The 10,174-nt window shown below is 41.5% G+C and overlaps 1 long non-coding RNA gene across 2 annotated transcripts in view; it reads left to right on the top strand.

Annotated features, from left to right (window-relative positions):
- The first annotated feature begins 560 nt into the window (after positions 1-560).
- Positions 561-10,174, top strand: part of LOC146809151 (uncharacterized) — a 40,518-nt gene continuing 30,904 nt past the window's right edge. For both annotated transcript variants that reach the window (XR_014965529.1, XR_014965528.1), the window contains exon 1: positions 561-803. This is a non-coding gene — a long non-coding RNA (uncharacterized LOC146809151). The remainder of the gene's footprint in view (positions 804-10,174) is intronic.

Genomic DNA, 10,174 nt, shown 5'->3' with positions numbered 1-10,174 from the left:
CACAGAATTTTTGTAAATGATTTTGACAACTTCAATATTTATGACATTGATAATAATTACCTTAGAAAATCGATTTTCTTGTCAACGATAGCCCTGCATTAAGATATTTGTGTATCACATATTAAAAACTCAATATTTTTGCAGCTTGATATTTTAATGTTGATATTTTGTCGGAATACCAGGATATTCTCTAGTGTTCTTCATATTGTAGTCTAAAGAGATGAGCCTTCTTTCATGCACATACCCTGTGCAATGGCACTGTTTCTAGGTTGTTGGGATGCATTTGTTGCACTCTTGGGTGATGGCCATCAGTCTCTGCATGTAAATTAATACAATTGGCTTGGGACTGGCAAGGCTTACTTTGTGATTTTTGCAAATAGGTTCCGCTTATTTAGTCCACCAGGATGTTTTGTGTTTGATTTACTGTGGTTGAGTCTCAATAGCTGTGATTCACTCAAGGTAATTTCATGGTAATAAAATTGAATTGAGTGTGTTTAACGGTATTATCCTCCTTTTAAAGTAAGGTAATTGCAGCGCAGCTAGACTAAGAGGCACTGAGCTGGTAACAAGTGTGTGCTACGGATAGCCACATGTGACCAGCGACCCCACCCCCGGCAATGGCTGCTCGCACCGGGCCGGCGTTTTCGTCCGGGAGGTTTTCACCGCGTTACCTTTGAGGTGCTCGAGTTGCGTTGGATTTCGCCAATTTCCGCCGATTTCGGGACTGACGGGACGGCGCTGTTCATGGAGAGTCCTGGAGCGCGGAGCAGCTGTTCTGTCGTCCTGGCGGCGCTGCGGAGGAGGTGAGCTGGAGGCGGATACCGGCTTTTTTGGGCTGTGGCTGTTTCTCCTCCTTCGTGGCTGCTTTGCTTCTGCCTTGTCTTGCTCCTGTGTTCTGCAGGCTCTAGTGCCTCTCTACTGTGTTTGGCTGCGTTGAGGCGGTGTTGAGGGACCGAGGAACTCTGAACTGTTGGCTGCTGGGGAATGAAATTGCTGCCGGTTCCCTCCCGCCTGTAATGCCTCTGTATTGCTTCTAGATTGCCTCATAGAAACGGAAAGGGGAAAAAATTAATTAATTGAAGGAGGCATAGCAGGGAAAGCTGTTCTGAACATATTAGGGGGACAAATAAAACGCTTTGGTGAATCCTTTGGAATATTTGGCAGACGGACATACTTCACGGAGCGGATGATTTAATAGGCTATCTCGAGTTGGGGGGCCTCTTGCGATAGAATTGGGAGCTGTAATTAAGGCTAATAAAAGCAGGGAAAAGCAACTAAAGGCTATAAGAGGGCCAATAAGGAGGAAAAAAGAGAAGAAGGAAAAGGAGAAGATAAGGAGAGATACATCACAGCCAGAAACAATTAAGAAACAATTAAGAGTAATTAAGAACAGAAAAGGCTGAGAAAATGGGTAAACCTCTGAAGCATCTAAATGCGGCTGCCAAAACCGATTCCGCTGCCCGTCTTAAAACCAAAACACGACTAGCCCAAGTAAAAGAAGCAGCCAGGTTGGCCCGGTTGCCTAGTAAGGAAGATAACATCAACTTATGTGGTCTTGACAGCTCCCTTGAGAGCACGGAAGAGGACCCACTTCCAGTTACACCTCCGGATCAGGCTGAATCCTGTGACAATCAAACAAATATGAGCGAAACCGCAGCTATGTTAATCGAGCCCCAACAAGATAACCCGCTGGCAGAAGTCCCAAGGGAAAAAAAAGAGGCAAAGCAATTTTCTCTACTCCTGAAGAAAGCTGCCCTACCATCATCCTTCCTAAATCCAAGTTCCGGTCTAGCTCCAAAATTCTCTAAAGATTCTTCAGAAATACCAGCACTGCCAATACCGGTACCAGTTTTAGTTTTGGCATCTCACAATCAGGAGAAATCTCAATGCAATTTGGAACCAGAACGCATGGCAGTTTTGGAGGCTCGTATGGGCCAAGATTTTAGTCCTGATGAGGCAGTTTCATCAATGGAAGCGATCGTTCCAATTACAAGTGAGCCCCGACTACAGGAATCACTGGACAAAAGCAGAGAGACCGCAATGAATACCCCCGTAGTTACAACAACCCTTCAATCTGAGTTACAATCCCGTTTGGCATCACAGGATTTGATACTGCCAGGTAGCCAGCAGTCTTATAATGACAATATGGTCAGAAATAGCCCTCCTGGTGTTGATAGTGCTCAAAATGATCCTAGTCTAATTATGGAGACAGCGGGTGAATATCAATTAGATATTAAGAATCTGTTGAACTTAATATTGGATGAGGTTCGCGAGATGAAGAGTACGCAGAAAGCGGAAATTGCCTCTCTTCACCAACGGCTAGGGAAAATAGAAGAAGCAATGTCATGCTTTCCAATCAAACTTCAGGAGGCGGAAGCCAGAATCTCAGTATTAGAAGATCAGATGACCACGGTAATCGGTGAAGTAAAAGTGGCAGTAAAAAATAAGAGCTATCTGGAAAACAAATTGGAGGAGCTTGAAAATTATTCTCGGAGATCCAACCTCCGAATAGTTGGGGTTCCTGAAGGCATTGAAGGCTCTCACACCCTGCAATGTGTTGACTCTTTTATCAAGCAGAAAGTTCTCCCTGAGTATGAAGGAGATCTTACTATTACCAGAGCTCATCAAGTTCCAGTCCATCCTTTCCCCAACTCTACAATGCCGCGAACAATACTGCTAAATTTTGCAGATTTTCGAGTGATTGAAAAAATACTGACAAAAGCTATTCAGCAGAGACAGTTCACAGTAAATGAAACTAATAAATGTCGTATTTTTTCTGATATTACTGCTGTTGCTGCGCGTAGAAGGAAAGAGTTTGTTAAGATCCTCCATTTGTTTAAAGAAAATGGTGCTCAAGCATCAATCGCCCAGCAATCCAAATTGAAAGTTTTAGTTAAGGGGAATTTTTTTATGTTCTCTGACCTGGAAGAAGCTCAGGCACTATTAAAGGAGATCTCGCAAGGATCTAGGGCTTAAAGGCAAAGTTTTAATTTTTAATTTTTTTTATTTTTAAGATGGGCTAGCTAGACTGTTATTTATCGGACTGAGATAAAGCAACAAGAATTGTATTGCCGGGGGGGTGTTGGGGTCAGTGGGGTCACTAAGGGTGTAATTCCATGACACCCATGAGGATAGAGGGGAGGGGCGGAATGTGGATAGCGCGGTTGGTAGGGTTTTGTTACATTCCGCGGGTGGGGGGTATTTTTTTAGGGGTGGGATTAGGTTTATTGCAGAAAAAAGAGCAAGAGCAAAAGGTACAAATAATATACAACGTGAAGCTTTAAAGATCTTAAAATAGAGATCAGTGAATGTAAGATCCTTACAGTCAATGTTAATGGAATTTTAAATTCTAAGAAGTATGGTGCTCTTATTAGTTGGTTGACATCATTCAATCCCCAGGTGCTGTTTCTACAGGAGACACATTTAAAATGTAATTCCCCTAAGTTATTTATACCGAGGTTTTTCTCTAACGCCTTTTTTGCATCAGCAGGTTTAGCCATGAAAGGAGTGGCTATTTATTTTTCCAGAAAACTCCCTTGGGAATTTTTACAGATACACGGGGATGTGCATGGGAGATGGATATGGGTGGTTACTAAGCTACTAGGGAAGATCTTGAACTTTATAAATTATTATGGTCCAGTGTTGGACGACATTTCAGCCCTGAATCAAATTAATGAGTTACTGATAGGAGCCCCCGGCCAGATTATATATGGAGGGGACTTCAATTTTATTCAGGACCTTAAAAAAGATACTTCTAATAAAAACAAAAAACAATTGAAACCAAATACCAAAAAATTAGTGGAAGCCATCAGACAAGAATATCAACTGATAGATCCATGAAGGGAAACTAATCCGGATAAAGAATTTTATACTTGCTTTTCATATCGGTTTCGGACCGCGTCACGGATTGATTTTTTTCTTATAGACAGATCCCTCCAGATCGTAAAGGCCGATATTGGGTGTAATCCTTTTTCGGACCATGCCTATGTTACATTAGAAATGATGCTTGAGGGAGGGAGTAGGGAACGGCCTAGGTGGCAGCTGGACCGGATCCTTTTACAGGATCAGGAATGGGTGAAAGATTTTAGAAAATGGATCTCCGAATATTTTAATATTAAGTAGGATACAGCAGAGCCCTTCTCAGTTTGGGGTGGGTTTAAGGCAGCGGCCCGCGGCCAAATAATTGCCTTTACGGCTGCCCAATCAAACATCCGGAGGTCTAAGATAGCCGAATTACAAGTGGAAGTTGAAAAAGAATACGCTTTCCAACTCCAGTCGCTTCCTAATCAGCTTGAAAAGGCAAGAATGGCATTGAGGGATTTTTTTGTTCTAGAGGAGATCTGTAGTTCACAAATATTTCAACAAAAAGTTTACGAGGAAAGTCAACTAATTGGTAAACTTCTGGCCAATTCAACCAGGAAAAAACAAGAAGCAGCCATTATATCGAAAGTGCTCGATCCTCAGACTGGTCAAGTTGTAGCTAATAGTGCCGAGATCCCTCAGGTCTTCCTAACACATTTCCATCAACTTTATTCGACTGAATACCTTGTGGAGGAAGAGCAGATTAAGGAATACTTTATGAATATGAACATCCCTAAACTATCAGATAACCGGATTAGTATAGTGGGATCTGATGTGGAATCAGCCGAGATCGTGGCTGCCATTACAGCAACAGCCGGGGCGAAAGCATGTGGACAGGATTGAATTTTATAAAGTTTATAAAGTTTTTTTTGGAGAATTGATTATGCCCCTGAAGAATTTATTTATTTATATAAAAGAGGGAGGCTTGGTTCCCACATGTTTTAAACAATCAATAATTGTATCCTTCGTTAAAAAAGATAATAATCCAGCTGATGTTAATTCCTACAGGCCCATCGGTCTTTTAAATTCAGATTATAGGATTCTAATGAAAGTGTGGGCTGGGCGCTTTTTGTTTGCCGCTCAAGAGACAATCCATAGTGATCAGACTGGTTTTATTGGGGGCAGATCTATGACGGCAAACACACAGTTTTTGATACATGCCTTGGACTATTTCAATACAAATTTTATCCCGGCAAGTATTGTTTTGGTCGACGCGGAGAAGGCTTTCGACTTAGTGAATTGGAGTACTTTGTTTTTTGTCCTTGGACGGTTTGGCTTCCCAGCCCAGGTCGTTAAAATGCTCCGCAATATTTATCAGGGGGCCACGGCCCAGGTAATTGTAAACTCGAAACAAGCAGGGACTATAAAAATATAACACGGGACCAGGCAGGGTTGTCCGCTGTCGCCCTTGCTTTTTACCTTTTTTATAGAGCCTCTTGCAATTAAAATACGAAACAATCCTGCCATTCAAACACCTATTTGTGGCATGCCTAAGCTGAAACTTTTCGCTGACGACATAATTTTATATTTGTCTTCGGATAAAGACAACCTTGAAATTGATTTAGGCGAATTTAAGAACTTTGAGTTAATTGGCGGTTATAAAATAAATGCAGATAAAACCGAAGTCCTCGCTCTTAATACAAATGTAAATTCTTTTCCAACTTGTTTAAGAAGGCAAGCAACTAACCTTGATCCCATCAGATATCTTTGGATATATGTGTCTAACCAGTACCAACAGCTATATAAACTGAATTATTTAAGAATGTGGGAGAAAATTAAGAAACTTTTGGAACAATGGTTGATACTCCCCTTATCGATAGTGGGTAGAGTTTCCTTAATTAAAATGTCTATACTTCCGAAATTAATATTTCTCTTTTCTAATGTCCCAATCAAAATAAATATGTCTTTTTTTAGTGAATTAGAAACCTTATTTAGAGAATTTGTCTGAGGAAAGAAAGTACCAAGAGTAAAGTTGACAGTGGTCCAATTACCCATTGCACAAGGGGGGTTAGCTTTGCCTCATTTGAGAACTTACTATGAAGCAGCTTTTCTAGACTTAGTGTCTGGACTGATGGGATCTAAATGTACTAAAGATAGCTTCTTTTTAGATAGTATGATTCAAGAATCGAATTCACAAACTCGAGTGTTTTTAAAAACTTCCAAATTTCCTAAAAAAACTAGGTACAAGACATTGAAGGATCTTGCTTTTAGACTTCAGTCATTTTTTAAAAAGACGGGCTCTTCTGGTCTCCAGTATTTAAAGATGAGAGAAGCCTCTAGTTTTGGCCTCCAGTTTCGATTAAGACACATTAATAAGTGGGAAAGCTGTGGACTATCTGAACTAAGACATTTCATAATTCGAAACAGGGTGATTTCCTGGTCAGAGGTAATGGGTAGGGCGGAGAGCCATTTGAAACCCTCCTTCTTTGAATATCTGCAAATTGCTCACTTTCTAAAAAACACGAGTGGCATTTTTGATGCTCCAAAACAACTAGTGGTAGCCCTTTATGGGGCCAGAGTGAGTGGTGTGGGGAACTGATACCGGTTGCTACATAAACAGGGTCCTAGAGAGCCACTTGGCTAAAATAGATTGTGAGACAGGATGTATTTTTTCATTGAATGATTGGGAGGCTCTGTGTCTTTTAGGAAATAAATCATTGCGTGCTGCTAATTTTAAAAGGATGTCCTTCCTATCTCGGTGGCTTTCATACTTAACTCCGGCTGCTTTAAAAAAAAGATTTCCAGGAGTGGAGAATAAGTGCTTCCGTTGCCAGGCTGATGGGGAAGGCGGATGGCACCATATCTTTTTTTCATGTCCACGGTTGAGGCCCTTTTGGGAGGCAATTTTTGCAGACATTAGGTTAATAATCGGGAAGACTGTTATGGTAGAGGCTGAGGCAGCTCTATTTGGATGTTCTGGGGACAAAGTGAGGTTAACAGGGGCCGAGAAAGCTTTTTTATTCATTTCTTGTACGGTAGCCCGTTCCTTAATTTTACAGAATTGGAAATCTAGTGAAGCCCCCTCTCATTTGAAATGGTTCAACAAAATGAAGAGGTCTCGAAAATTTGAAGAAGCTTATGCTAGACGGATCGGGGCCATTAGAAAATTTGAAACAAATTGGAAGATTTTTATGGATTTAGAAAAGTTAAAAGAGGGACTTTAACACTGGCTTTATATTTTGGATATTGTAGCCATTTGGCATTGTATTTTGGATGCATTTGCACTTTTTTCACTATTGCACTTTATTAGATGATTGACTTACGGTTATTTTGGATTAAGGAGGGTAACAGCTGTCTCAGTTATATTGTTTAAAAAAAAAAAAAAAAAAAGGGTTGATATTGATGTTGGAATGATAATTGGTATTTGTGATAAAAATGCACTTGCACTTTAATGGATATTGCACTTTAGAACCATTTGCAACCATGTGGGTTGCTGCACTTTAGGCTACTTAGTTTGCATATTGCTAATTAGAAGCTTTAGTATCTGATTTACTAAAATGTTTGTTTTTATTGATCTGAAGTAGATTATGTATATTGATGTACCTAATGCCTTGCTCAATAAAAAATTAAAAAAAAAAAAAGTGTGTGCTTGTTTACGTACAGGCTGCACATGAGAGACTACTGTGATGTGCAGCATGATAGCTGCACAGGTTGCATGACTGTGGTAGTTTTAAACGGCAAATTCAACCTGTCAAAATAAGCCCTATGCCTAAACTTTCCTTTCAAATCTTAAAGTCACATCAAATTAGGCCTAACTGTCCATATACATGTAAGTTAAAAGTAGCACATATAAAATGTAACTTTGAACACGTCCTAACAGTGAAATATCCCAAAAAGCTATTTTCACTGTAGCAAGGCTGGCTGCATCTGTAGAGAAACACTTGGTTACATTGTTACATTTACTAAATGTTCAATTCTGATTGTTAGCAGTAGGCCTGGGCGGTAAATTCCGTTCCGCTCGCGGAATTTGCGGAATTTGGGTAATTTCGCGTTCCGCGGAGAACGCGAAATTGCCCAAAATTCTGCTTTCCGCAACTTCGCGAAATTTTTTGCTTGTTCGCGTTCTCAAAATGCGTGTTCGCGAGATATTTCTCCCCGAGCACGCAAACAGCGATTGTGAACAGGAAAAAAGCATCGCGAACAAGCAATTCCGCGTGTTCGCGGAATTTCTGCGTGTTCGCGGAGATTTTTTACCGTTTCGCGGAGATTTGCGTAACGCGATTACGCAAATTCCGCCCACCCCTAGTTAGCAGGTAGAAAGATAATTCAAGAACTCATTTGTATAGTTATCAACAATCCAGTTTAATGGTGAAATAGAAGTTTGTCTACCTATTCAGTAAAATGCACTTCACAATAGTTACTATTTTTCTGCCTGAAGCTTTTAAACGTTCAAGTGTCACCTGGCAGCTGGATGACCCCCCCCCACCCCGGTGAGATGTGGATTGCTCACAGATAGGAGAGAAAGAAGCTTGGGTCTGGGCAGGTTCTGACCTTTCCTTGAAATGATGGCCTGGGGGCTGTGCCCAAGGATTAGTTTTACTCCAGAAAGGGCTTACCCTATCACAAGCTGATAAACCTGGCAGTAGGTGTGCCCTCTTCCATTGTGACAACATTGCTCTAAAACCAGTGGGAGGGGGAGCTACCACAGAACTGGTTTAGAGTGATCACAAATGATGGTTTACCCATATCATAGCCACATCTCTGGGTGGGCACAGGAACTCTGACCCGGAAAGAAGGGTTCTGCCATAATGATTTGTCTCACAAAGCTGTACAGGAGGATTGAATCAGGGTGGAGGATGATGTGGCATCCTAAGATTTGCCTAGGCTGCCTGTCATCTAGAACTTTCTACCCACACTTATAAACTTCTGCACAAGGGAGCGACAGAGAGCAGGTCTCAGGATGGCAATGACACTAGAATCATGGATAGCTGGAAAGAGAAGTTACTGGATGCCCCTGACCAAGGACTTTGCCTATATCTGACCCCAAGGACTTGATGGGTCTCTCCAGGGCCAGTGGTGCTGGCCCCCTTATGCCCCATGAGGTCTACTTGGGAGAAGATCTGGGTGCCATTGCAGCCCAGAGTGCCCTGTAAGATAGTCAAGAAGCACTGGGGCTTGGGAATGTGGGCAGGATGGGTTTCCTGTTGTGTAAGTGCTTAATTTTAGCCGGTGGTGTCCGGTACTCAGCACCGGCACTTAATCATCAACACTGGTACTTTTCTCAATCACTACTTAAGGACACATTCACATTCATTTATGGTAGGCACAGGTATATCAAGTGATTTGACTAGATTTATGTTGAGCGAACACTGAGGCTCGAACCTGGTTCCCCAGTTCTGAAGTCGGCAGCTTTAGCCATTAGCCGCATCCCCTCCCCACTTTCATGGTTAGTAAAGTTGGTTCTGTTTTAGGCAGCATTAACAGGAGAAATGGGCCGGTGCAACCTGCCTCCTGACAGCACTTTTTTTTTTACAAATTAACCACCGTATTGTGCGATATGGATTACTGCAAGAAGGAGAAAGGGTCTTGGGTCTTGCCAAATGCTGGCTTCTCTTGACAGAATGGCCAGGGCTATATCCAAGGATCAGTGTCACTTTAAATAGGACCTACCCTGTCAAAAGCAGATGAACTTGACACCAGGCCCTCCCCTTCCAATTTTGCTCTACGTGACCTGGCTCTAAAACCAGTGACAGGGAGAGTCAACCCAGAACTGGTTTTGAGTGACCACAAGGGAGGGTTTGCCCATTCACACTTCTTGGAAGGCAAAGGAGCTATAACCAGGGGAAGATGGGTTCTGCCATAGTGGATTGTCCCAGAAAGGTCTGAAGGGGGGTTGTGTCAGATTACACAGGAAACAGCTCCACTAACCTTAAGCTCCTGGCCCAGGGGAGCGATGGATTATGATAGGCCACCAATCCCCTTAAGTGTAGTTTCTCTATCATGCTTAACATGTGTCATTAATACCACATCAAACTATATCAAACATTCGCCTTTGAGTAGGAAGCTTATTACCTTGCAAGCGGTATTGTCTTTGGTAGTTCTTTTATACAACCTTAAGGTTTAGATTCCAACCCAATAGCTTTCTAACACTCAGACTCAATGTTGCACAGTTGGGGGTGAGTTTGTTTAAGTTTCAAAAGAATTTTATTGAAGGTATAGAGGTGTCAATATATAATACAGAAGATTACTCATAAATCAATAATCACATATTTACTCCAGCATTAATACAGGAATAAGATTAATAAATAGAAAGTAACAATGAAAGGACAAGGATTACTATAATAAATATTTAGGTAGACATTTGAGGAACATC

Source organism: Triturus cristatus, chromosome 7 (genome assembly GCF_964204655.1).
Source record: "Triturus cristatus chromosome 7, aTriCri1.1, whole genome shotgun sequence".
In the NCBI taxonomy this organism is placed as follows: domain Eukaryota; kingdom Metazoa; phylum Chordata; class Amphibia; order Caudata; family Salamandridae; genus Triturus; species Triturus cristatus.
The sequence above is the reverse complement of the archived record's forward strand: the minus strand, read 5'-3'. Positions and strand labels throughout refer to the sequence as shown.